This window comes from Palaemon carinicauda, chromosome 22, assembly GCF_036898095.1.
Source record: "Palaemon carinicauda isolate YSFRI2023 chromosome 22, ASM3689809v2, whole genome shotgun sequence".
In the NCBI taxonomy this organism is placed as follows: Eukaryota; Metazoa; Arthropoda; class Malacostraca; order Decapoda; family Palaemonidae; genus Palaemon; species Palaemon carinicauda.
This window is the reverse complement of record NC_090746.1, coordinates 30,889,567-30,917,147: the sequence shown is the minus strand read 5'-3', so window position 1 is coordinate 30,917,147 and position 27,581 is coordinate 30,889,567. Positions and strand designations below refer to the sequence as shown.

General features: G+C 40.9%; 1 protein-coding gene across 12 annotated transcripts in view; it reads right to left on the bottom strand.

Moving 5' to 3' along the window:
- The window catches only part of LOC137616392 (defense protein l(2)34Fc-like), a 1,552,671-nt gene that overhangs the window by 33,651 nt on the left and 1,491,439 nt on the right, over positions 1-27,581 (bottom strand). For 9 of the 12 annotated variants that reach the window (XR_011039414.1, XR_011039413.1, XR_011039415.1 and 6 more), the window contains 2 exons: positions 6,004-6,113; positions 5,833-5,888 (listed from right to left, as the gene is read on the bottom strand). The gene's annotated coding sequence lies outside the window, so the exon portion shown is untranslated. Of the gene's footprint in view, positions 1-5,832; positions 5,889-6,003; positions 6,114-6,241; positions 6,287-9,188; positions 9,204-24,571; positions 24,587-27,581 lie in introns of those variants that run through there. The other 3 variants (XR_011039423.1, XR_011039420.1, XR_011039418.1) reach the window with 3 other exon arrangements.

The following is a 27,581-nucleotide window of genomic DNA, read 5'->3' as shown; positions in this document are numbered from 1 at the left end:
TCGACCCAAGATTGACCTACACGAGGTTGATCCTTTCCAACGCTAAACGCCGTAATGGACAGACGTGTTCCGTATAGTTTCTCTGTGAACGATGGTCTTGAGTTTATTACTCATATAGATCAGCATGATGCTTTAAAGACAATAAGGATTTTGGACCTATGGGACTTTACTAAAGTTACCCTGTAATTTTTTCATTTTTAATTATGAAAAGGGCTCTTAGGTGATTTTAGGGGTCGCTGTGAAGGCGCAAGAATGGCTTGTAGGTCAGGTTGGGGGGGGGGGAAAGTTTGGGTTAGTTGTTCTCCATTTTTTCTCGCATGTTTCTGACATTCATGCGCTGAGTGGTCCTAGTATGTAGATTGTTGAGAAAAGCATTTACAAATTTTGTTCATTCATTATTTCATTCTGTTAAACTTCCTGTGAAAAACTCGATAGGTGATGATCTTTACTGTATTTTCTGGCGATTGCGACACTATCCTAGTATATATAAGTAGTTTGTTGGGACAAGCATTTACAAAAGTAGTGAATTTAATACTATTCCATTGTGATCATTCCCTTAAAAAGCCGATTTCGGACATTTTTTTACTCGATTTTCGGGCGGTCCAAGGCCTGTCCCCACAAACTACAAAGGCTCCCAGATTCTTCTGTCCTCATACACCTGACAACACTGAGATTACCAAACAATTCTTCTCACCCAAGGGGTTAACTACAGCACTGTAATTGTTCAGTGGCTACTTTCCTCTTTGTTAGGGTAGAAGAGACTCTTTAGCTATGGTAAGCAGCTCTTCTAGGAGGACACTCCAAATTAAACCATTATTCTCTAGTCTTGGATCGTGCCATAGCCTCTGTACCATGGTCTTCCACTATCTCTTGGGTTAGAGTTCTCTTCTTGAGGGTACACTTGGACACACTATTCTCTAATTTCTCTTCCTGTTGTTTTGTTAAAGTTTTTTATAGTTTCTTTAGGAAATATTTATTTTTTTATGTCGTCACTGTCCTCAAAATATTTTATTTTTCCTTGTTTCCTTTCCTCACTGGGCTACTTTCCCTGTTGGGGCCCCTGGGCTTATAGCATCTTGCTTTTCCAACTAGGGTTGTAGCTTAGCAAGTAATAATAATAAAAAGGAAGGAGAAGCTACATACAAACGAACATTACGTTGGTAGTAAGGAGGGCTAGTGCGCAGGAAGTATAAAGTTGTTATTGCCCAAGAAAATATGTAAACGTACTGGTGTAATGGTCTGTTTTTCCCTCCATCCAAATTTTCCCCAGGGGAATATATGGCAAAAGATATATATCAACCTGGAGGAATTTTGTCCCTGGATATTCCCCCTCTGGGTCAAGATTCCCCAAACTCCATATAGCTATAGCATCGTATAGTAATTACAACTTCATGGCGACTTATGGTAAGCCTACACCTATGTAGTGAACACCTTTTTAAAATCTCATTGTGCGATCCCTCAAACTTAGTGTCATAATTGTAATTCTAATTCCGAGTTACCTTTTATTAAAGAACAATAAATTTTTACTAACTCGTAATTCTAATTCCGAGTTACCTTTTATTAAAGAACAATAAATTTTTACTAACTCGACTGTAAAGATTGCTAGATGTAGGCGTCAATTGTAAGGGAAGGAATTATTTCCGATATACTTTAGAGTTTGTGACATGGGTGGAAGGATTCGGGGGTAGGTCTGTGACCAGGGAAGGGGGTTGGAGGTTTGGGACTTAGGAGGGGGATATGGGGGCTTGCCACCAGCTAGGTCTGTGACCTGGGAAAGTTTGTGACCTAGGAGGGGTGATCTGGGGCTTACCCTGGCTAAGTCTGTGACCTGGGAACTGGCATTTAAGGTTAAGTGGAAATATTAAGTCCTGTGGCCTTTTAAGAATCTCGAAAGTTGTTAAATAATCACGTTATTTCCCTGTTTAAGCCCACCCAAAGTCCTAGGTTCCTACATGTATCCATCTGGAAAAAGGGGGATAACAGGAGAACGATATATTAGCAGTGGAAATAAAGGTCAAAGCTTTTACGTAACTAGGGAGAAATGACCTATTAGGGAGAAAATCCTAGGCCTGAAATTCCTCCTAGGGAAATATTCCTGGGGGGGGGGAGCCAGAATCTATCCTAGGCTAATTTTCCCAATGGGAATTTCAGTCAGGGGGGGAAAAAGTTTCCTGCTACACAGGAACATATACGTGTGATTTGTAAAATGTAAACAAAAGAGTAAAATGAATATTTCAGGGGGATATAATGCCCATATCGTATGTGATTTTTCGTGGATATATTATGCGTCCCAGAGAATAATGGGAGCCTTTGTAGATCAGCGGCCAGGTCCTCCTGCGGACATAGAAAACAGGAATTTCTTCCCGTTTTCTAACCCTTCGTAAGACGCGGCCGTTGTTCTACGAAAGAATGTTCTGTCAATACTCTAGAATAGAACACTGCCTAACTTGAATGGGCCCACCTAACCATACCTACAAGATGTGTCTCTCCTTAACGGGGGGGGGGGGGGGGGGGGGGGGGGGGGGGGGGGCGCTAACGCCCCACTGCGACCCCCCGTACATAGCCGTATAATTAATCTTAAACCTAAACTGGGGGGGGGGGGGGCTAACGCCCCCCTGCGACCCCCCTTACACTTGCCTATTCTTAATCGGAAGTCATCATACATACATGTGGCTGCTATCACTCATACACACAAGCATATTCTTAATCGGCCGACATCATGCATACATGTGGCCGCGATCACACAAACCAGAAACAGAGGGGGTTGTATTTACATTATTTCTGGTTCAGCTTGCAGGTTTATTCGTAACCTCTACAACGGCCCCCCCCCCCCCTTATTCGAAGTCACTCAAGTCCGAGTCTTCAACTGGTATTGCCTTTCTGCCGAGAGACCACTTCTTCTTTTGGGGAGGGCACGTTGGAGGGGCACTTTTAGGAGATGTAGGGTGATGGGACACCTTTTTTTTTGGATGGTTTGTTACACTACGTTGTGGAGGGGACGGGTGTTGGGACGGACCAGGACTTTCGGAATCAGAATCGTGGGTATTGAGCAGATAAACACGTTTAACTAATTCCAGGAATGCCTTGTCTACACCCCTTACCGATCAAATAACGTTTTTGAATTACATACATTGCAAAGTAGCTTTCGTATAAATGTTTCCGAGTATCGAATTTCGGTAGTACAGATCTTTTTAGTACTCGCCACTGTGATTCAATGGTATTGGTGTGCACACTGGGATCTTTTGGACTCACAAAGTTAATGCTATGATTAACAGTTTTGTGTTGAATAAATTGATCCTTGATATTATTATAGGCCTTCCAACAGTCCGAAATTATTGTAGTTTCGGGATGGACCCATTCTAATAATATCGGGAGCAATGTCTTTTCCGAACGATCCTCGACAACCCTGAAAAAAGTCTCGCGTGTTTCCCAGTCAATCCCGCCAAACACCCATTTGCCATCGACCTTGCTGCCAACATTATATTTTCTTATTCCGAATTTACTCTCGTCTATCTCGACGATATGTCTTGGTCCGCCAATTTTTTTACTGTCCATCACTAAGATGTCCGTACACACGTCGCGACAGAAGTTGTACCAATCAACTAGTGTGTGAGAGGCAAACTTTTTGTACAAAGGAACAATCTAGTTCAGAGAAAAACCGTAAATAAAACTTGCTAATATAACAAATACATCTTCGTACGGTACCTTTGATTGTGAAAAAAAGCTACTGTGGTTAGGGGCGATCTTCTTTCGGCAATAAATATATGAACGCCCAAAAACCTTAGCTTTTCCACTACTGTATTCGCCGATTTTCCAACTTACTTATAGCGCATTTCACCGATACGACATTTTGCACAAATGCCGGAAAAATCGCCTAAAAGTCCCATTTCATATAAATATTTTGTAAACTCAGCACTTGTTGTAAAATTCATAATCCTCAACATACTAGGATTGACTGAATTGAAAAAAGATTCACAAGTATCTACACACTGATTAGTTGCCATCGTGGGTAAAGAATGAGCATTTCCGACCCTCGATGGGTGCTCCCGTTTCCGTATTTGAATTTTTAGAAAAAATGAGTGATGATTGGGTGAAAAAGTTAATCCAAGTTAATCCCCAGGTCAAGTGGGGTCCCATTGGGTCGTTTCAAATAGCCGCGGCCGATTAGTAATTCAGTATTCCGCCGCTATGGCCCTGTTGATTCGATCAGAACGTCATCTATAGGGAATTCTAGGAACTATGGGAGCGAGAAACTGCGTGGCAAGGTACAGAGCTCGTTCGACTTACAAATTTCACGTCAAATTAGATGGTTTTCAAAATCTTTGTATATCGGTATAGTAAGTACTTACCCTGGGTATTTATAACATTCTGAACAGTTAATATTCTATACAAGTTTCCGATAAAGTTGAAAATAAGGCGGCCGCTATCATACATACAGGTGGCCGCCATCCTACACACATCCCTTTATTTTTTAGGAGCCTTTGTATATCAGCGGCCAGTTCCTCGCACGTTCATTAAAAATGGACATCAACTAACCTAAAATTTCCCCCATAACCTAACCTACAAGCCGTGTCCTTACCTACGCACCTATGGGGGGGGGGGGGCATCCCCATCAACCACCCTTACACTGTCGTATTCTAAGTTAGCCGTAATCAAACATACTGTAGGGACATTGTTGTGTATCATTATAGAAGGGGTAAAGCTTTTCTAAAAAAAGGAATGCGGTTTAATATAGAAAAACTCCTGTCTCTTTGAGAATGACCTATATTTACATTGAAAATAGAAAGTCAATAAGATATACCCTAATATATCGTATGGTAACAGGGATCACCCAGTGGAAACCGGGGGATTTTGGCTGGAGGAAATTTGCTGGTGAATAAAAAAACTAATGGTAAGGCTAACATTTTCTTCTCAATACATTATTCTCTGGGGCGCATAATATAGCCTTGAAAAATCACGTACGATATGGGCATTATATTCCCCTGAAATATTAATTTTACTCTTTTGTTTACATTCTACTTCTACCAAATAGGCCTTTTCTCCCTAGTTACATAAAAGCTTTGACCTTTATTTCTACGGCCAATATATCGTTCTGTTATCCCCCTATTTCCAGATGGACACATGTAGGAACCTAGGACTTTGGGCGAGCTTAAACAGGGAAATAACGAGATTATTTAACAACTTTCGAGATTCTTAAAAGGCCACAGGACTAAACATGCCCACCTAACCTTAAATGGTAGTTCCCAGGTCACAGACTTAGCCAGGGTATGATAGCAGCCACCTGTACGTTTGATTACGGCTAACCTAGAATACGACAGTGTAAGGGGGTCGATAGGGGCGTTAGCAGCCCCGTTAGGTAAGGACACGGCTTGTAGGTTACGTTATGGGGGAAGTTTTGGGTTAGTTTAAGTCCATTCTTAACGAACACGCGAGGAACTGGCCGCTGATATACAAAGGACCCTACCTTAAAATTATATAGCCTATTCTACCATGTTCACCAACCTACTATCCGATACGTATTGGGTTGAAATGACAAAATTGTTGAAAGATCAACTTCATTTAATAGTTATAAATGAAAGATATTATAGAATAACCAATATCAATATCTTGCGGTAGTTTCCTATACCTTAACTTTTTCGGCTGCAACCTACTGGACTCAAAACCGACAGGGCCTATGGAAGTTATATTTAAGCTAGATTAGACCCCAGTAGATAAATTCAAATTAAAAGTGTCCCTATTTTACAAGAAAACTCATAAAATACTATAATTTGTCTATAGTTACACCGCAGTGCTACGGTAAATATATGGCTTTATACTGTTCTTTGTACTTACATCGTCTAAATCAGCACCGCCCTTCTTGGGTGCCTTCAAAGGCTTTTTCTTGCCACCTGAAATCAAAATGAGATAGCATTATACAATGGGTGCTTCTGCTACTTAAAAATATACGTTAAGATCAACCTAGCATAAATCAATACAACAATTCTCGAAAATTTAGTACACTACCTTCTCTTCCTGACATCGTGTCACGTTGCTCACACCTACTTCAGTGTTCAGTCCTTCGAGATCGAGAATCGAGTCTTGGGTCGACGTTCTAACTTCTAACGCTCTTCTTCCTAAAGATATCACGAATCAGAGAAATCATAAATATCACCTTATCTTCAAGAATCTTATTTAATTTTCATGTTTGACATACCATACCCAATTTTATTTTATACTAATACATATAAATTCTTATAAACACCATGTCCATATGACCAATTCCGTTGCAGCGTAATTTTCATCTTCGTTCTATGTTATATGAACCAACAGGATGTTGATAAATTCAGTAAATCTTATATTCACATCTAATATAATCATCTATCAACTAACATAACTCTTCTAGATTTTAAATTTATTTTCTATAAGAATTTAAGAAAACAATATTCATGAACCACTACATAAAATCATAAGCTGAAGACAAAGTTATCACACGAACAAATATATATTCCCGCGAAATTTTAGAGGTCAGCTCGCCTTAATTTATAATTTGAACTCTTCAACTTGTGTCAAACTAACGATATTGAACATTTTAATAAATATTCACAGCTGAGCTTAAGAAAAGGGTAATTGGTTTTCAGTAATAAATGGAAGCGGTAGACATACAATTAATGAATTTCTATTTCGACTGAACATGTTTTCTTGATGAAAAAATGCGTTATGTCATACACCAAATAAAGGTAGTTTTCTGTCTGGCCAAAAACAAATGTCCCGGCCGAGTTGATAACAATGAAATATTGATTGATTGATTGATTTGAAGTTCTCTGGCATCCAATGAAATATTGATATGACGCGAATTTTTACTTCAAAGTAGTCTCATGCCATTCCTACCTTCCGTAAAAAAAAATATAATCGTCGATAAGTTGAGGGCAAGGGTACCTAACGCGTTCCTAATAAAAATTAAAAATCCAGTCTTATCCATGTTACATTCTTTAAAACTCGAGCCTTCACACTTTTTCCTTAGTGTCTCAGTTTACCTTAAGAGGCACTTATTATTATTATTATTATTATTATTATTATTATTATTATTATTATTATTATTATTATTATTATTTGTGGGAAATAATTCCAGGAAAACTCCCCGCTCTGAAAAAAAAATGAATTATTAGGGAACAAATGACATATTAAAGAAAATGTTTTAATACAACGTTAATAACAAAAAGGGGGTTAATTCCAAAATTTTACAGTTTACTCGGATCACAGTCCTTTAACTTTTATTAATAAAATGAAGAATAATAATCAAAAGTTAACTAGGTGGCCACTATGTTTGCAACCATATTGTATTAATGTAAAGCATATATCAGGTAAATATAACGTGGCTACAGATTATTTATCTCAGGCTGAATCGGTGGATTCAGGCCCGGAATAATCCTTTTTTGGGGGAGCTATCTTATGCCAGGCTGACACTTGCACGACTTTTTGCCATGAATTTGTCGTGGCAAGTCGTGACACTTTGTGGCACGAACTGGAAAATAAAAAAATAAAAAAAAAATTACCTCAGAATCACAGCTCACCTGTCCACATTGACACGAACTGGCACGACGAGTTCATGCATAGTTTTAGCATAGTTTGCGCACTTCCCGCATCGTCCCGACGAGTTCACGAACAGTTCGCGCATAGTTCACGCCGCGTTTACGAAATTTTGTCGTGACCCAAATTTTGAACATTTCAAAATTCTCGTCACGACAGGTTCACGATAAGTTCACTCCAGTTTACGACGAGTTCACGCCAGTTCACGACTCGAGTCGTGACAATGCGTGCCACAAATTCGTGCATGTGTCAGGGTACCTTAACGAAGCTGGTTTATAGTCAAACCAAACCAAAGTGAGACAGAATATATCGTGTTGACATCTGATGATTTCGGTTTAGAGAAGTCCTGAAACAGAAGACGGATTATGGTCTTAAAGGTGAGTGGGTTCTATCAGTTATAATCCTAGATAGATTCTCCTTTTCCGCTTTTATTTCAGGCGGGCAGAGAAAAACAATTTGATTGCCCCCGAGCTTTTTTACTTCTTAGACCAGCGGTCATAGCCTATACGGAAAACATAGATACACAGGAAGGGCATTAATAGATTGCAAGCCATACAAAACTACATTCTCCGTAAAACCCACGTCTTCATGTTTGTTTCCCTAACTTCAATGTGTGTACACACACACACACACACACACACACATATATATATATATATATATATATATATATATATATATATATATATATATATATATATATGTGTGTGTGTGTGTGTGTGTGTGTGTGTAGAATATTTTTCATTTAAATGTTTGAGTAGGAACTTAGTCCAGGGAAGTCTCCCTACGTCAGTTACTCAAAGATCAACAGGGGAGGATAATGAGAACTTACACTCAGGGCACGAACACCCTGCTAATAACTTTACTGACGTAGTTCACTAACCATCACTCTTAAATGCAAAAAGGAAATTGTACTGTCCAGAGGCCGGAGAACTCCTCACATGAAAATAAAAGTAATTTAATGGCCTACTCTAGCTTTGTCAGGTCTATAGTCATCTACACTCTCAGGCTCTGTTTCGACTCCGTCCAGGGGCCCCAGTGAGATGCTGGACAGGAATATTACGTAAAGTAATTATTGAGACAAACCAAAAAATGGGAGCAGTGATGTTAAGTAAAGTTAAGCAGATATTCAATAATAAGTCGCTCGCTAACACACCTTTTTTCAAGTTACATACTCCTTTCAAAATATTGGGTATATTGTCCCGAGATTAACTAATCATGATAGACAATCAAATAAATGAGGGAGTAAAAATACGATAAGGTTTAATTAACCTAATCTTGATTTATCTTAAAAATTTACATTGAAGGAAATGGACATCTGAACAACACAAAAATGGTATAAAAAAAAAAAAAGAGATGTAATAAAAGACAATTCAAAATAATAAAAATGGTTGCTTAGACACACGGTCTTCTGCAATAGTCAGTAAATGAAATTGGGTCAGCCACGTGGCCTGTGACCCCGAGACTGCTAGTCTCAAAAGCAAAAAATGACATTGAAAAGATTTGTACATACAATCCCACCACACACAACCCGAAATATGTAATAGCCAGTTAGCCTAATCAAGTTAAAAGTTAATCTAGCCTAAAAAATGGGGGAAAACTAAGTGGCCCCAATATAGTACCTGCACTCCTTGGAATAATGTCTTTGTCCTCAAATGCCTGTTAACCGGATTGTTGCACAGTTTGCACTTTGCAATCTTGACTAGCTCACCACAAGAATCCTCGCTTGTAGTAGTAGGGTTTCCCAGGTTCCACTCCTTCACTGTCTCCAGCCAGCAGGACTCCTGTACGAGTCAAGTTTTGGGAGGGGGGGGGGGTGAGCCAGCGGTGCACGGATCCACTGACAGGCAGATCAGTCAGTCACTACGGCTTCCGAACGAATGGGCCGACAATAAGGTCGAGAGGGCTCACCTGGCTTCACCTTTCAAGACAGACGAGGGTCATAGTGCGCAAGGTAACCCAGTGGAGGTGCCATATCGGGATTTTAGGACAAGGCAGTGTATTGTCGTAAGGAGTGCATAGGAGACACGATTTTGTACAAAATACTCAGAGAAATCTTGCTGCTCTAAGGGAGTTTATATATACAATAATCCTACCTATTCTGGCTTGCTAAAAATTAGGAGTTTAAATAATAAATTAGCAATGGGCTGGTGTGATGGGCATACATCTTAAAATTAACAGACCTTAATAGGTACTGAGAAATAAAAGCTGCACTAATGTCAGCTGCATTAAAAATGATATTAAAATCACTGTGGCGAAATTTCACCGGTTTATACAAAATAGCCCGATGTACTGGGCAGATCACAATGTCTGGGGGACAAACTTCACAAAACCATCGGGGGAGTAAATAGAATATGGCTATATTTTAACAAGTTTTATTATAAAAATAATAATCTAATACGAAAGAAACATGAAAAATTAACCTTTACTTGACATACAAGAACATGTGTGACCGAAAAAAACTATGTCCACTTCGGACTCAAGATATCAACAAAATTAATTGAACATTTATAAAGTTATCTCGATAAACCCCTTATCGAGACCCTTAGACGTGCTTTACACAATAACACTGATCCCCTGGCACAAGGATCGACAAAATATTAACAGATACAAACTTTACAATAACTCTATCAAGACCTACACGGAAACCGTCCTGGGTACACTAGGGGTGGGGAGAGAGAACAATTAGATAGGACTTACTGTGATTGGGGACGTCGGATCAAAGAGAGCGAGCAAGCCTTGCAACCTCCGACTTCACTTTTTTTGGCGCAATTTTTCCTGAACCTAAATTTCTAGATTGGATTTTTTTATCATGTTACAATAGAATGACGTTATTTTTCTTAATCTTAAATTACAAGTAATTGATTTCTTTAGTCTCAGCGCCTCCCCTACCAGGCGGTTTCTCTTTTTGGTTCTAAACATTCTCGTCTTGAACGACATTCATTCGCCCGCGAGTCCTCTCCTTTCCCTCCAATTTGACGTAGTCGTAGGCGGAGTCAAATGGCGGGAACTTCGATTGATCAGGTCGAAATTCCCGACATCCTCCACGCCCCAAAATAAGGAGCGATGAAACGTCGGTCAATTGGATGGAGCTAGACTCGGGGTGGGGGGAGTGACTCACTCAGACTCTGTTAGGCTCGCTGCGTAGCGCTCCGCAACGACTCGAACATAGTACGCACAATATACAACACAGCAATGTTACCCCGGGGTAATAAACAATCAATAATATACATAGTCATACAACAGTTCAAATTAGGCAATGGGCCTAGCAATTCTAATGCACTCGTGTATAATACACATAAGGAACAGCAGAAATCAGTGATAATGTACACACACATTTTACAAAATTCAAATGGCAATGGGCCTAAAACAAACAGAAAATGGCAATGGAAATGCATACATTACAGTTCAAATGCAAAGGCAATTAGGCAATGGGCCTAAAACAAACAGAAAATGGAAATGGAAATGCATACAATTCAAATGCAAAGGCAATTAGGCAATGGGCCTAAAATAATCAGAAATGGCAGAAATGCATACATAACAATTTAAGTGCAAAGGCAATTAGGCAATGGGCCTAAGACAATTCAGAAAATGGCAGAAATACATACATAACAATTCAAGTTCAAAGGCAATTAGGCAATGGGCCTAAGACAATCAGAAAATGGCAGAAATGCATACATAACAATTCAAGTTCAAAGGCAATTAGGCAATAGGCCCAAGACAATCAGAAAATGGCAGAAATGCTCACATAACAATTCAAGTTCAAAGGCAATTAGGCAATAGGCCTAAGACAATCAGAAAATGGCAGAAATGCATACATAACAATTCGAGTGCAAAGGCAATTAGGCAATGGGCCTAAGACAATCAGAAAATGGCAGAAATGCATACATGACAATTCAAATTCAGTCTGTCTCAACTCACAATAATCGAGACCTCTATAGCGCTGCTACATGCAGGCTGTTACTTAATGGAGTACAAGAGGGAGGGGTTAGTTCTGTGCAACGCTCGGTCTGTACGCACGAGAGACCATCCCGTCCCCGTTCTCCACCCCTACGCACTTCCAACTTCCGCAGATTCATGCACACCTCACAAACTCCACCCTCCCTACCTTCCAGATAGGACACGCCCCTTTTCCACTCATTGTTTACAGCTACGTTTATATCTCGTCACCTTTCAGCAGACAGTCCATTAGTTCTCGCTGTTTCGCGGCAGCCCTTCTCAATGGGCGTGCAGAACGTCCTTGTGCGTTCGTCTGCTCTGATTCAGTTTCATTTTCATTTTCACTTCTTTCACTAACTGCATAGTTCTCACCTTTCTCGTCGTTGTCGTCCGTTCCTGTGGCTGGTTGTTGAGTTGTCGTAGCTGTTGCCATACCCTGGTCGTCCCCAGACGTCTCCGCTATCCCTGGCATTCCGGCTGTCGAACTGTACGCCCTCTTCTCCGTCATCGCCGTCGTCGTCGTCTTCTCCTCCATCGTCATCCTCAGAGGGGGCTATTTCTAGGGGAACCAGGTGGCTGACAGCTCACAGCGATTCGACACCCTCCAACAACACTTTAGCCGAACGTACGACTCCGTCATCGTCAGGAAACGTCTCCACGACACGTCCCAGAGGCCATGTCGCTCTTTTCTTATTCTCCTGCTTAACTAGCACGATGTCTCCGGGGTACAGCTTGGAGGGTTCCCCAGGCCGACAGTCGTGCCGGGCTCTCAAGGCACTCAAGTATTCCCTTCTCCAGCGTTCCCTAAATGTTCTTGGTGAATCTGTCAATCTTATGTAACGATCACGTAGCTTCCGAGAGGTGAAGGTTGCGTTGAGATGGTCGTCCGGTAAGATTGGTGCCATGAGGTGGACTTGGTGTCCTCTTATCAAATGGGAGGGGGTGAGGACTTCATCCTCGCGCTCGTCACCGCTGTACATAAGCGGTCGATTATTCACCACTGCTTCTGCTTCTTTCACGAGGGTTAGCACGTGGGCGTCCGGCAGGTACTTCTTTCCGAGGGCTATCTGGAGGGTCCGTTTCGTTACTCCTATCAAACGCTCGAAGAACCCACCTTTCCAAGGTGCACGGGGCGTCTGAAACCGCCACATTATGCCAGTTTTCCTCAGGAACTGCTGGACTTCATCTTCTTCATAGAGTCCCTGCAGGAGGTGGCTGGCAGCCTTGAAGGTTTGATGGTTATCGGACATGATGAGCTGTGGGGCACCATGGGTGGCACTAAACCGTCTAAGTGCCAACACGAATTCTTCTGCTTCCAAAGAGGGACAGAAGTCAAGGTACACGGCTCTGCTAGCCATGCAGGTTATGATAAGTATATATCCTGGCCGTGTCTCAGTGTGAATTGCTGCTGTATGGTCCACTCCGATCGCTGTGAAGGGTTTTGTGAGGGTGATCCTTTCCTTTGGCAGGGGGGGTGGTGGTGGCTGTCTCGTTAGAGGCTGGAAGACTAGCTTGCATTCAGGGCATTGCCGCACGGTTCGCTTCGCAATGGAACGTAGACCCGCCACCCAACATTTCTGTCGAAAGATACCTATTAGAGTATTCACCCCACAATGCAAATGTAACTGATGTAAATAATTTAAATACATCCTAACTAAATGCCCTTTGGCTGGCAAGAGAATTAAATGATCAGTTTCTCCTACATGGGACACTCGTTCCCTGGTGCAGATGAGATTATCTACTAAAACTAAATTCAATTGTCTAACAAAATTAGCAACTTCACGAGGGGGTCTGACTCCGCCCTCTAAGTAGGCATAAACAGTAGGCAAATAATGTTTTTGCTCTAATTGTACAACAAAACTGAACGGATGCCGTTCTATCTTAGCAAACTTTAAAACTAGTCTGGCTACTCTTAACAAGAATTGGAACCCTACTTCCCTTTTCAGGATGTCCCAAATATCGGCTGGGGGGGGTAGGACACATCTCCTCCCTCAACTCCTGCACCGCCGCTACTATGTGAGTTTGACATAGTGGATCTTCCTCCTTGTAAGGAACAGGCTTTCCCGTGGTCCTGAGGAATTCTGGACCGTTCCTCCACAGGGAGTTAGCTTGCAATTGTTGAGCCGTTGCACCTCGGGATAGGATATCGGCAGGGTTCTGATGACTAGGGACATGGTTCAGACTGAAACTACAAACCTGCTGAATAAAAATAATTTCCGCCACTCTGTTAGAAACAAACACATTTTTATTAGACCTGGCATCGGGAGATGCTACCCATGCCAACGTTACCTTACTGTCGGTCCACATTACTATTTCCCGTGGCTCGATCAGTTCCTTGAGCGTTCTTGCTAGTCTGCTGCCTAACAACAAGGCCAGTAGCTCTAGCTTAGGGATCGTCAGCTTGCTCATCCCTTTCGGAGTGATCCGGGTCTTACTAGTTACCAGACTTACCCGATTGCATTCGTCCCTAGTATATGCCACTGCTCCATATGCCTTACTGCTGACATCGGTGAACACATGAAGTTGTAAGCCCCTTCTTCCTATCGATCTTTGAAAGGTGATGTCGCTCACCGCTTTCAAATCATTCAACAATTCACTTGCCTCTTTAGCCCTTTCTCCTCCTAACACATCATCCCAACCTACATTATCCTCCCATAGTTGTTGAAGGAAAAGCTTTCCCCTTACAAATAATGGGCTTATCAAACCTATCGGATCATAAATGGAGACTAATAGGGAAAGTACCCTACGCTTCGTAGGCACCCATCCCTCCCCCAACTCACAGATCCTTTTACTTTCTTTCACACACAATCTGTCCACGTCCCGGGCCCATCGCAGCCCGAGCACGTTCACACTCACGGGGTCACTCCACTGTTTCTCGCTATCGAAGGCCAAGTGATTGCTGGCCCACCCTTCTAAGGGCATACCCGCCCCTTTTAAGATGTTATGAACAGACTCATGCTCCTGCCTCATATGTTCTATATCTTCAAACGTGGCCAGATAATTATCGACATAAAAGGATTTTACTAAATCTGGGCGCCCTTCCTCTTTAAAATGACAATTTAATATTTGTTGTAGCAAAAATGAACTAGCTGTGATGCCGAACACCACGACTCTAAAGGCGAAGGTAAGCGCTCGACCAGCTGCCTTGCGCCACAGAAATCGTGTGTATTTGGCATCACGAGGATCTAACAAAACACGATGGAATGCTTTACTTATGTCGGCTAACATGGCATATCGGTTCAACCTAAACCTTATAATTAAACTATATGCTACCTCTACCAAATTGGGCCCAGGTAAGAGACATTCATTCAATGACTTGCAACCCTTTGACTTTGCCGAGGCATTGAACACGATTCTAAGGGGGGTGGTACGGCTGTCTTTCTTAACACCAAAGTGTGGCATGTAATAACCTTCCACTATGGGATTTTTCACCTCTGATATAAAACCTGCTTCGATATATTTATCTATCACTCCCTGATATTGTTCAAAATATTTCCTATCCTTTCTGAATTTGGTCTGCAACGACTCTAACTGCGCCACAGCGTTACGATAATTTGTTTCTGGCCTAGCATCCGACCCGAATGGTAGGCTAACCTGATATCCCTCAGGTTTACTTACAACGCTTGGCGATACCTTTCGCACGGCCTCGGCCTCGCGAACAGTGTATTGCTCAGATGGGGCGATGCCAACACGGTCTAATCGCCACCACTCGTCTACATCATACAGATATGGCTCGTCCGTGATTCTGCACACTCTCAACGTTCTTACTTGTTCGACCTTTTCCCCTTGGAACAGCCACTGTGGCACCTTCCCGTACGGGGACATACCATTATGCGTCAAGAAGAGATTTATCCCATCTACCTTTTCAACACCTATGATAAAATAGCTAAAATAATCAGCCCCAACTAAAATGTGAACGTTCTTCATGGTATCTGATTGGTTTGCTGGATCGGCTAACGTGACTCCCTTGGTCAACAGATGCTGTCGGACCTTTACATAACCCACGTTATGTATCGGGACGTCCACGTGTTCGTGTGCCACCAACTTCATACGCACGATTCTTTTCCCCATTTCAACCCTGCAACTTACTACATCGTATTGTCCGCTTATTTCCTCGGAACCAAACGGAGCTATATTCAAGGAAACTCTTCCTACCACCGGTAGGCCTAACTGACGGGCAATTTTTGCCGAGATGAAGCTCCTCTGGCTTCCTGAGTCAAGAAATAGGCGGACCTTGCTTTTGTTGAATACCTGCCATGGCTGTTGGCAAGATAGTGCATGGGAGGTCCACATCAGACCTCTGCGCGATCTTTGCGCTCGTGCATGGTTTAGATTCTACTTTAACTTTGGATGGACGGGGGGCAGTTTGGTTCTGCGCAGGCGTCGCATTTACTACGGGGCGGGACGTTGTTGATTGACTATTACTACTATGACTAGGGATTGATTGCGGTCTACCCGCATCGCAAATTGCAGTGTGGTGCTTAGCATTACAGTTTCTACAGGAATTTGAAACGGGACATTTATCGCTACGATGGCCTGATTTCGTGCAATTAAAACAAAGACCCCTTTTTAGCAAAATGTGACGTCTAGCAGCTACGTCAGTCACTTGGCGACATCCGTGAGGCGGATGCCGTTCGCTACAAAATGGGCAGGAATTATGGTGGATGGGATGGGTTTTCGGTCTTACACTACTGTCTGGTCTTTTGTCACTCTCAAGACTGTCGCCTCTCTGCAACGCATCGTCTTCTAACATTCTCACAATAAAATCTATTGCCTCAAAAAACTCGTCCAACGTATAGTCGCATTTCCTCAAATGCTCTACCACTTTGCGGTATAGTTTTCCCTCTGAAAGTTTTTGATTAATGAGGCTCATGACCATGCCCTGGCCTAAGTCATTGGTACTAAGTCTTTTGATTTGTTCAATAATGATGGTCAACTCAAAACGGAACCTTTTGAGTTCTACTGGGTTTAGTGACGGCACAAAGATGTTGGCTAATTTACGGTGCAGAATCACGAGTGTCTGGTGCACGTTGCCATACTGCTTATCTAATAGGTCTAATGCTACACTATAGTTCGCGGCGGTTACACTTAGAGATTTGATACTCTGAGGTTCTGTCCCAAACTCAAAGCTTATGAACTATGGCTATGGGTAGGGAAAGAAAATCCTAGCCTAACCTCACTTGAATGTGATTCAAGGTAGGGAGGGCTAGGATGTAGCCTTGGCTACCTCAGTGGGAGGAAAGATTACCTTGGTGCGAAGGTAACCGGGGAGGTGAGAAAGTATACAAAAGCCCTGAGCGTTAGATTAGGGGCAAGGGAGTCGACTACCAAGATCATCGAAACCCCTTGTATACTTCCTAGAAGGGAAAAACATGTGCAATCACTGAATCTTATATGTATAAATGCCTAACATCTTCATTTCATAATTTAACACTTGGAACTCTTATTATATCATGCATGAAAGTAAACAAAACGCCTAGAGTATCGAGCCTAGGGGCTAGGCTAGCAAAACTAGCGTCGTGAATCGGCTACCTACACTCGCCGAAAACGAATACTATCGGCATAATATAACTAAATCCTAGCAATGAAGACTAAATGACTAATACTGATAATTAGTTATGAAACCGGGAAGGTTGTTCTGGCTAACTAAATAAAGCATGCGATGCAAACAACAGCATCAACAAAACACGGTATTTTAAGATAAAAAGCCGTTACTTTACGGCCAGAGCTGATTTATACAATACAAGAATATGATACTCAACTTTCCAGAAAAAGGAGAGGCTGAAGATTGCAACATGGCAAAACTAATAGCGAACAACTGGGAAAAAACACCTGGTCATAGACGCTACAAGCGAAGGAATGAGGAAAGCACGCAATGGTGACATCAACCAAGATGGCGTCTAGCATGGCGGCTGTTATGACTTCACCAAGTACCATAACAGTAACGGAGGAGGAGAACTTAGTAACGGCTCCTCCCATAACTTGCCACATTTCCCCCTCGAAGCGTAAACGCTATGTGGGGTGCAGATAGCTATGTGGCGTGTCAAGCATACGTCCCCTGTTATTATGGGTACTCGCGCCAGAAGTTAGAATTCTGTGAAACCTTTAGTTTAATTCTCTGGGAATATCTACTGTAGTCATATATACCCTTAGGAAGCTACTGAAGGAATCCTCCATCAGGACGACATGGCCTGAGCCCAAATATATATATATATATATATATATATATATATATATATATATATATATATATATATATATACAGTGAGCCCTCGCTACTTCGCTGTTCGACCATCGCGGATTCACGACTTTGCGGACTTTTTTCATTAAATACGGCATCCGATTTCATCAGCAAACCACTATTTTTGGGGGAAACATCATTTTATTCTAGAAAATTGCTACTCTTTAAATAGTTAATTGCACATTAAGAAAGCGTGTACTTTTGTTTTTAAATTTCAGGTGTGTTTTAAAAATCGAGTATTGTTGACTTCTTTTTGTTTTACTTTTGGCTGTGATCAGATCAGCTGACGTCTAGCTGCCGGTCTCAAGAATATGCGTGTACGAAGTACTGTATTGTTTATACCATTTCTTAACTTATTCAAACCATCTATACAGTTGATATTACATAAGCACCAATGTGTTATAACCTATCATATTTTTTTGTTTATTACATTTAAAACAACTCTCTCTCTCTCTCTCTCTCTCTCTCTCTCTCTCTCTCTCTCTCTCTCTCTCTCTGTGGGCTACTTTTCACTACCTCTCATTCCTTACCTCTATCTCACTAACAAATGAAATCTTTGTTGCTTCACAAAGTTTCATTTTTGGGCTCAAGCCATGACGTCCTAAGGGAAGGTTCCTTTAGTAGCTTCCGAAGGGTATATATGACTACAGTGATATTCCCAGAGAATCAAACCAAAGGTTTCACAGAATTCTAACTTCTGGCACGAGTACCTTTAAGATTACTCTCAAGGGTATCGTATATCATCAGGGGACATATTCTTGACACGCCACATGGAAATCTGCACCCCGAATAGCCTTTATGCCTCTAGGCTCTAGGGGGAAAACGTGGCAGAATAGAAGGGTAACCGCAACAAAGATTACCCTGGTTCCCCTACTACAATCGTATCAAAATCGCGCCAACTCCCTCTGGCGGTCATTCCTTTATCTGTAGCGACTCGCTACGGTGGTGTTCCCTGTCGATCTGACATTTCAGATCGATTTCTGGGAATCTTTATGCTTCTACGGCTTCTTTCTCCATCTAGAAAGTTGAGTATTGATTCTTTACAATATGTAATTTAGTTCTAGCCTCGCAATGAAATTGTGTATTTCTTGTGTGCGGATCTTCGCCGATCGCCGGTGTCGCCATGGCGCTGTCGTTTTTTGTACATGTGCTATTTAGTTAGCAGAACGACATTCCGGTGTAAATAGCTTATTCATTGTTATGAAAGGCATTATATATTGTAAAGATATCTATAAGCATATTTTTCCCTTTCCGTGGCGATCGTATATGTCAGAGTTTTGGTGATTTAAGTAACCGAAATCTCGTCATGTCTGGGTAACATAACCTAGACAACATATACTTTCGTCATTTCCCCGGTTACCCTTGTGTATTGGTTATCATTCCTGGAGATCGATATCTCCTGGAATTATATTAATCATCATCAATCTCACTAGAGATTTATGGGTAATCTCTCTTCCCTCTGAGAGTAGCCTTAGGCTACAACTCTCTGCGTCGGCCTTGAATTTCGAATTCAGGCATGACTAGCCTAGAGTTTTCTGTCTCATCCCTTAACGGCCGTCGGCAAGTTTTGGGATTCGATCAGAACCTCAGAGTATTTAGTCTTTGTCGGCAGTTGGTCGGCGGGGTGATTGCATTCCCTTGCCGTCGGAACTACTGGCATAGGAGGCTAGCCCTCCCTAGACGACACCTGAAGTGGTTGAATGTTACCGCCACCTTCTCCCTGTGGTCTAGTAGACTAGTCCTATGCTCGGCGACCCTAGGCTATAGAGTTGTATACTCTTGTGGCCTAGGATGGCGCCGGCATTGGAACTCTGTTTCTCCCTTGTTGAGAGGAACAGCATGTGCTGCCGTCCCCTTAACTGTATTAGCACCTCCTAAGCTGAAGAATAAATGATTCTCCTGCCGCTTGTGGTCGTGCCGGTACTGAAACAGTTTCTTCAAGGTGTGTAGATCCGGCAACATTGCCGGTCCCTCCTATACCTCATATAGGACCCTTTCCCCTCCCCTCTCTGTTCTTTTACGATGGCCGAGCCATTGTCTTTCTTGTGCTGGAGTCCTGCAACCTTACCATTGCAGGTAGGTTGCCGGAGCCGCCCAAACACCACCCCCCCACTCCTCAGTCATCAGCTGTTGGCGACTGCCGACTGCCAACGGCCAGGAGGTTCAGAAGTTTTCTGCCTTCTATTTATCACAGTACACCTGATCCCTTCATTTTACGAATTCCTTGCCCTTAACGGTTAGGAAAAAGACTGGGATCTTAAGGGCAAAATAGAACTCCTAGAAGAATACAAGTCTAGTCAACGAGAAGACAATACGAGTCTTCTTGGGAAAGTAAATTGTTTTGTAAAGCAAAAGGGCCCGAAAACAATCTCATGATCTTCTGCCTGTCCTTCTCTGTCCACCCCTATATTCAGGGTCTGGCGGCCGACAGCACGTTGGCCTTTGAGGAAGGAGGCAGTGTATCCTTGAATACTATGAGAACGCTAGTTCTTCGGCCTTGTCTACATATAAACCCTTGAGTAAGCACCAAGGGTATGGCCGACTTTGCAAGAGAGGTCACTTCATGGGATCTTTGGATCCATGGATCATTATCTCTGTGCAAGTCAGCCCCGACTAGACCTCTTCTATATGCCCTTTAAATGGATCTAACGATTGGAATCTTTAATAAATTCCTGATAACATGTGCAGGCTTAGGCCCGCAACGCCACTAAAGCCCATCTAATGGTCTTTGTACAAGGTCCTACATTATGCCTCACCTGTGAACAATGAGGATTGTTCCCTCAACCATCTAACCTAAAAGGTTATTTTTTCGGTTCGCTATAGCCTCTGGGACTAGAGTTAGTGTAATAGTGGCCCTATCCTGAGGGCCACATTAAGTGAGAGATCTGCATCTCTCTCCGATCTAACCTTTCTCATTAAAGACGTCCTACCTACTAAGAGGTGGGGCTCCTGGAGAATCTGCCCTCTGAAGGAAGATGTCTCTCTAGGTCTGCTAGAGCGTCTAAGGTCTATCTTCATAGAACTTCAGACTTCAGGAGGAACAGCTCTTTACAGGAGAAAACTTTGGATCAAACTATCCCTACAACTGAGGGCAAAGCTCACCTACCTTTTTCACGGAGCGGATCCTGACAGTACTCCTGCAGATAAAAGATCCGAGGAAAGTTGCTTCATCACTGAACCTTTCAGTGTGTGGACTTCAGCCTCTTCGTTCACCTACTGATCGGAGGTTGTCCAATGCGTCTTACAGACACTATACTAAGCAAATCAATGGATTGAAGCATTCTGTGGTGGCGGCAGGTGCTATTTGGACCCTGTCGTCTAGCTCTGCAATGAACAGTAAATTGATTGGGACTATCAATTAAAAGGAGAAGGGGTCACCAATTTTCGTGTGACCTCCCTTTGAATAAGTGTTGCCAAGGTAACACTAAATCTGTTCAGAATCTCAGGTGTGAAATTATACGGATACCACTAGTGCCGTGTGTACATAGTACACAGTGTTGTTAGACTATTTCATGTACAGAAATTATAAAGAAAAGTCTTGTTAAAAGATCTTTTCTTCAGTTTGAGAGTGGCACTCATCATTTCCCCCTTTCAAAAAGGGGAACATTATTTTCTGTATATGTCTCTCGTATAATTTCCTTATCATGCTACATTCATTTAGCATGTAGTCATTTATTAGGAATAAATGTCTATTAAAATGCAGTTGCGTCCTAATTCGCCCAACAATTGCATATTTTAAAATACCAGAGTTCCTTAACTTACTCATGTAAGTATTTCTCATATCATTGTATGCTTACAATCAATGGATGGGGACACTGATATTGGTTCCGCAATATATACAATCCTTGAGATCGGTTGTATTCTCAGTGTATACTTATGTTTGTTCATACAATATATGCTACCTTGAGGCCCTTTTCCTACGTCTAAAAATGACTCTTCCCTGCAGGGGGCAGGAAGCACTAACATTGTTATGCTTAGTGATGACGACGGATAACAGTAACGTCATTTGTCTCAATTGGCCCTTTTGGTCGTGGAAATATTGCCCCAAGGTTAAGGCACTAACACAAAATCACAGATATATTAATTCTCTGGTATGCTTCCATTAGGACGTCATGGCTTGAGCCCAAAAAACGGATTTTGAGCGAAGCGAAAAATCTATTTTTGGGTGAGATGGCCATGACGTCCTAATGGACCCACCCTTCTTTTCCATGAAAAGATCTTCACAGTTTCCCCCCCCCCCTGATCTACTGTATCTGTAGCACCTTGCTCAACGCTACAAGCAATGACCGCCAGAGGGAGTTGGCGCGGTTTTGATACGATTGTAGTAGGGGAACCAGGGTAATCTTTGTTGCGGTTACCCTTCTATTCTGCCACGTTTTCCCCCTAGAGCCTAGAGGCGTAAAGGCTATTCGGGGTGCAGATTGCCATGTGGCGTGTCAAGAATACGTCCCCTGATGATATACGATACCCTTGAGAGTAATCTTAAAGGTACTCGTGCCAGAAGTTAGAATTCTGTGAAACCTTTGGTTTGATTCTCTGGGAATATCACTGTAGTCATATATACCCTTCGGAAGCTACTAAAGGAACCTTCCATTAGGACGTCATGGCCCTCTCACCCAAAAATAGATTTTTCGCTTCGTTCAAAATCCGTTTTATATTGAAAATCAATCATGATTCAATTTTCCTTACTTTCTCCAATCTCGCACTATGTCACATCGAACGTTATAGCGGTAACTTAATTGTTCGACAACTTTAAAAATCGGCCTAGTACTTGCTTCCTCTCTTACTTTTTTTTTTTTTTAGATGGTTTCATAATTGAGGGGGGTACAAGTTGACTTATAACTGAAGTTAGGAAAAATATTTTGGATATGGAATGGAGAATCATCTTTAGTAACAGTTTAGAATTATCGTAAATTATCATTCGGTCATTAGCGGCAGTTTGTTATTGTTGATTAAACGCCAAAAAAAAAAAAGAAAAAAATTGTTTTCCTGCTTTGCTACGTATGTAGGATTTTATATAGATACGGTAAATAATATTTGTAATAACATATTTACTAAAAGCTTTTAATATCATTATCTATCACTTTCATCATGCGCGTTTAATGCCTTCGTTTGTTTATTACGATTGAAGATGGAGCGTACAGTAAACTAATGGAAGGTTTCTGTTTCAGGCGGCGTCATAAAGAAAAACATTATATAAATGGCATTCATTTCATTTATTTGGAAGTCCTAAGAAAAATTAAGTAAAACATTGGTAATAACAAAATCAACATATAATCAATACTTGGTAAGATTGCTGTCGATGCAAAAACTAACCTATACACAGATGCGTCTGTTTCTTCAGTATGATCAGAGATAAACGTAAACAAAACATTGGTTGTCATTTTTTATCGTGCTTTTTGGCATGTTTAGGAAACGCATGATATAAAATCGCCTTTAATATTTGTGCCTATTTTAGTTTAGGGTGCTGTAGTACATGAATTAAGTGTTCTGTACATTAAAGGGTAGTTTGTTAACAGTACTACGTAAAGGGAAGGTTTTAAAAGTCTGAATATACATGTTAAATAAATACGTAAATATGGTGTCCCTACTTCGCGGATTTTCAGCTATCGTGGCCGGGTTTGGAACCTATTTACCGCGATAAAAGAGGGTTCACTGTATATGTATATATATATATATATATATATATATATATATATATATACCGCTATATTATAGATTAAGTTTGTAATGAACATGGAAGTGGAACATGCCTGTGTAGGCTATCAGGAAATTCTGAATACTTCTTAAGCTTGCTTTTCAACCTGGATATTTTTACTATCATCAGTTCTAACTAATCTTAAATAATTATCAGGCTACCACTACGAGAATTCCAACAAGCCATAAATAATCGAAATAGTGGCTCCCAGTCGCAGTTATATAGGGATGATTTAATATTACTAAATGGCATTACTGAAGAAAAGATAGAAAGGTAATGAATAACAATGAAGTCGACAAAATGTTGATGAGTGAAAAAAGATCGAAATATTTTCTTAACGTTTAAGGGGTTTCAAAGGTCGTTCATGAGTGGCAGGGCCAAGGAACAGGACAATGCCCAAGAGACAAACCATATACAGTATACATATGATCAATCATCAATGTTTTAGGACCACTCCATCAAGCTAGGATCAGGGAGGGCCAAGCAATAGTTGCTGATGACTCAGTAGGTGTACCTATAGTATAGTCTCCCATAAAATCCCCATTCCTAGCTCACAAGGAAGGTGAGGTTGCGCCCATTGTTAGTACCTATCGAGTTTGAGCAGGGCTCGAAATAGGCTACCACAACCATTGCCTTTTAAGTTACATGGAGGTGGAGACATCAGTAAATAGTTATTCACTATTTATCAAATGAACACCAGAAAATGATTTCTACAGGTAACAAAAGTCTTGATTTTTTTTAAAGTGAGGCCAGCTTTATATTTTGATTTCCCTGATATGGTAACCTTATAATCATAGAGATTTAAAATAATGGGGTAGGCAAAACAATCTAAGTCAACAGAAATATATATTCTGTAGTACATCGATCAGATGCAACAATATTTAGCATGTAACATGACTTCAAGAGGCTCCTCCCCAGTGGACAACTTTGAGTTTACCACTCCTCTACTCCCTTTTTAGGCCTCTCCAGTCTCAAAAACACTTCTTAAAACTCTCGGCTGATAAAATTCTTCTAAGGCCTTTCTACTCTAAGGGCAGCCTTTTTAGGCCTCTCCACTCTAGGTACACTTCTGAACCTGGAACACTTCTTCGGACTCTCAACTCTTTGAAAAAATAAAATAAACTTACCTACTCTTAGGAAACACTCTTTAGGTCTCTCCCTGTTAAGAAAATACTTTTCTAGGCTAATATACTCTCAGGAAACTCTTCTTAGGCTTCTACACTTTGAAAACTTTCATAGGGTTCTTCATTTTATGAAAAGCTTCAAAAGCTTCTCCACTCTTAACAACCTATCAGGAGCTGCCCTACTCTTCAGAAATTTTCATTGTCACTTAAACTCTAAGAAACTGTTAGGGCCTCTCCCTCCAGGGAAACTGTTCTTGCAAGGCCTTTTCATTTTTTTGGAAAATCCTTCTTGGGTCTCTACACTCATGGAAGCTCTTCTTGGGTCCCTAAATTCTTAAAAAAGGAAAATATACTTCTCCATTTTTGGGGACTTTTGGAAAATATTGTTAGGCCTTGCCACCCTTTCGAATTTTCTTTAGCGTTTTCCTCTGTTGAAAACTCTTCCTCGAACTCTTTAATCTTGGGAACTCTTCTTAAGCCTTTCCACTATTGGAAACTTAGGGATGTCTATTTTGGGAATCTTCTCAGTCCTTCTCACTCTTGGGAAGGTTATTAAACTTTTCTAATCTTGAAAATCTTCTTCAGAATCTCACATCTACCACACTCTTCTTATGATTCTCCACTATTGGAAACTTCTTAAGCCTTGCCACTCTAAGTAAACTTTACTTATGCTTCTCTCCTCTTAAAGCACTTTTCTACTTTAAGGAAACTTCTTACATCTGTAAATTCTTGGAAACTCTTTCTAGGTCTCCAGACTACTGACTACTCACCTAAGGCCTCTAGATTATTGACAATACTTCAAAGGCTTCTTTTTATTCTTGACAATTTCCTATGCACCTCTCTACTCCTGGAAACAGTTCCTTAGCATCCCCATTCTTGAGTTAGCTTTTTTAATGTCTCTCCATCACTAAAAACTCTTCTTGGCTCTATTAACCATTGGAACCTTATGTTAGGCTTCTCTACTCTTGGAAACTGTTCTTGAGAATCTCTTAATATTGGAAACTCTTATCAGGCCTTTCCAGTCTTGGAAAAACTGTTTCTTAGCCTCCTCCAGTCTCGGTAATCTCTTATTAGGTTTATCCCCTCGCGGTATTTTTCACATATTCTACATACTTTTAAGATTAAAGTTATCTTATGTATCTCAAAAATTTATTTTTTCAAGCCTTTATTCTGGCAAATTTCGTTAATTTGGCAAATACACGATTTGTCCTGCACCCGAAACTTTACTGGGCCATAATTGTTTTGCCTTCTTAAAATCCTATAAAGCATTATAAATCAAAAAGATTAAATAACTCAGAAAATGACCAAAGTTTTTCCTACGTGGATCAAAATGCAAGATTCATAATAAACCATAAAAGGACATCTATATAGGACATTATTATTAATTGTTCTAAATCAACATATGATATCCTAATTTTACTATGTTGAGCCATCCAATTGTATTTAGATGTAAATAGTCATTCTTTATTGCAATTCTGAAAATAAAAAGCAGTAGGCTAGGACTGGAGCGTCCATCAGCTACATTACACGTAAAAACGAATTAATCAAATTATTAATAACTTTGCAGGATAGCGTGTGTGTTAGGTGTCTCTGCAAACTCAGTACAATGTTTACTGAGATGATAAGAGTACTATTTATACATGATTCAATAAACATAGAGAAGACTGTCATTCTCCTTGGTTGTATGGACATTTAAAAAACTGGGTGTAGTTTACAATAATTATGAATAACCAAAAAGCTACAGGCTCCAAGGTCCCAGTTATGTATGAGAATGTAGACATATATGACTTATTGGTAACCAAATAAGTGGATATGGAATATGTATCTCTCTTCTTTCCATGCCAGATAGAAATATATTCTTTGTGGATTTGGCCTTGAAAGGTGGAAGCCTATGGTCAAAATGGTAACTAAGCAATTACAGAAGTATGTAAAGCAACTCTTCTTTCCACTCCTGTGCATAGGTAAATGGATGAATGATACAGGATAGCAAACTGCCAGGATGTACAGGAGATGGGGTAGTGAAGGTCAATGTGTAATAAACCTCTTACCAACATCCTATTTGTAAATAATAAGAAAAAAAATCGATAGAGTTATTCTTACAGTTATTCTATAAGTAGTAGGTTGGTCAGGGCACCAGCCAGTTGAAATGCTACCACTAGGGAGGTGTTGAGTCCATTGGCTGGCCAGACAGTACTATATTGGATCCCTCTATCTGGTTATGGCTCATTTTGTCTTTGTCTACAAATACACCGAATAGTATGGCCTATTCTTTCTACAGTCTCTTATGTCCTCATACACCTGGCAATATTGACATTACCAAACAGTTCTTTGCTCAAGGGGTTAACTACTGCGCTGTGATTGTTCAGTGGCTACTTTCCTCTTGGTAAGGGTATAAAAGACTCTTTAGCTATGGTAAGCAGCTCTTCTAGGGGAAGGACACCCCAAAATAAAACTATTGTTTTCTAGTCTTGGGTAGCGCCAGGCCCTATGTACCATGGCCTGCCATTGTCTTAGACTAGAGTTGTCTTGCTTGAGGGTACACTATATTATTTCTCCTCCTCTTATTCTTTAATTATCATAGTTTATGTATATGAAAGATCTAATTATATGTTAATTTTCTTAATATATACAATTTTGATTGTTTATTTTTTCTCGTAGTTTTTTATATCCTTATTTGCTTTCCTCACTGGGCTATTTTTCACAGTTGGATCCCTTGGGATTATAGCATTTTGCTTTTCCAACTAGGGTTGTAGTAGTGGTAATAATAATAATAATTATAATGATGATAATAATAATAATAATAACAGATTTCACATGGGGAGCAGCCCTACGAGGTACAATGAGCTGTAGAATGGCAAAGACCATGAATTCGGATGAATGACTCTTGTTTGGACAAGACAATTTTCATATTTTCTGTTTTCCCAACATCATCAGCTGGGACATGAAATTAAAATGGTGTACACGCATATGCGAACAGACACACACACACATATATATATAATATATATACACA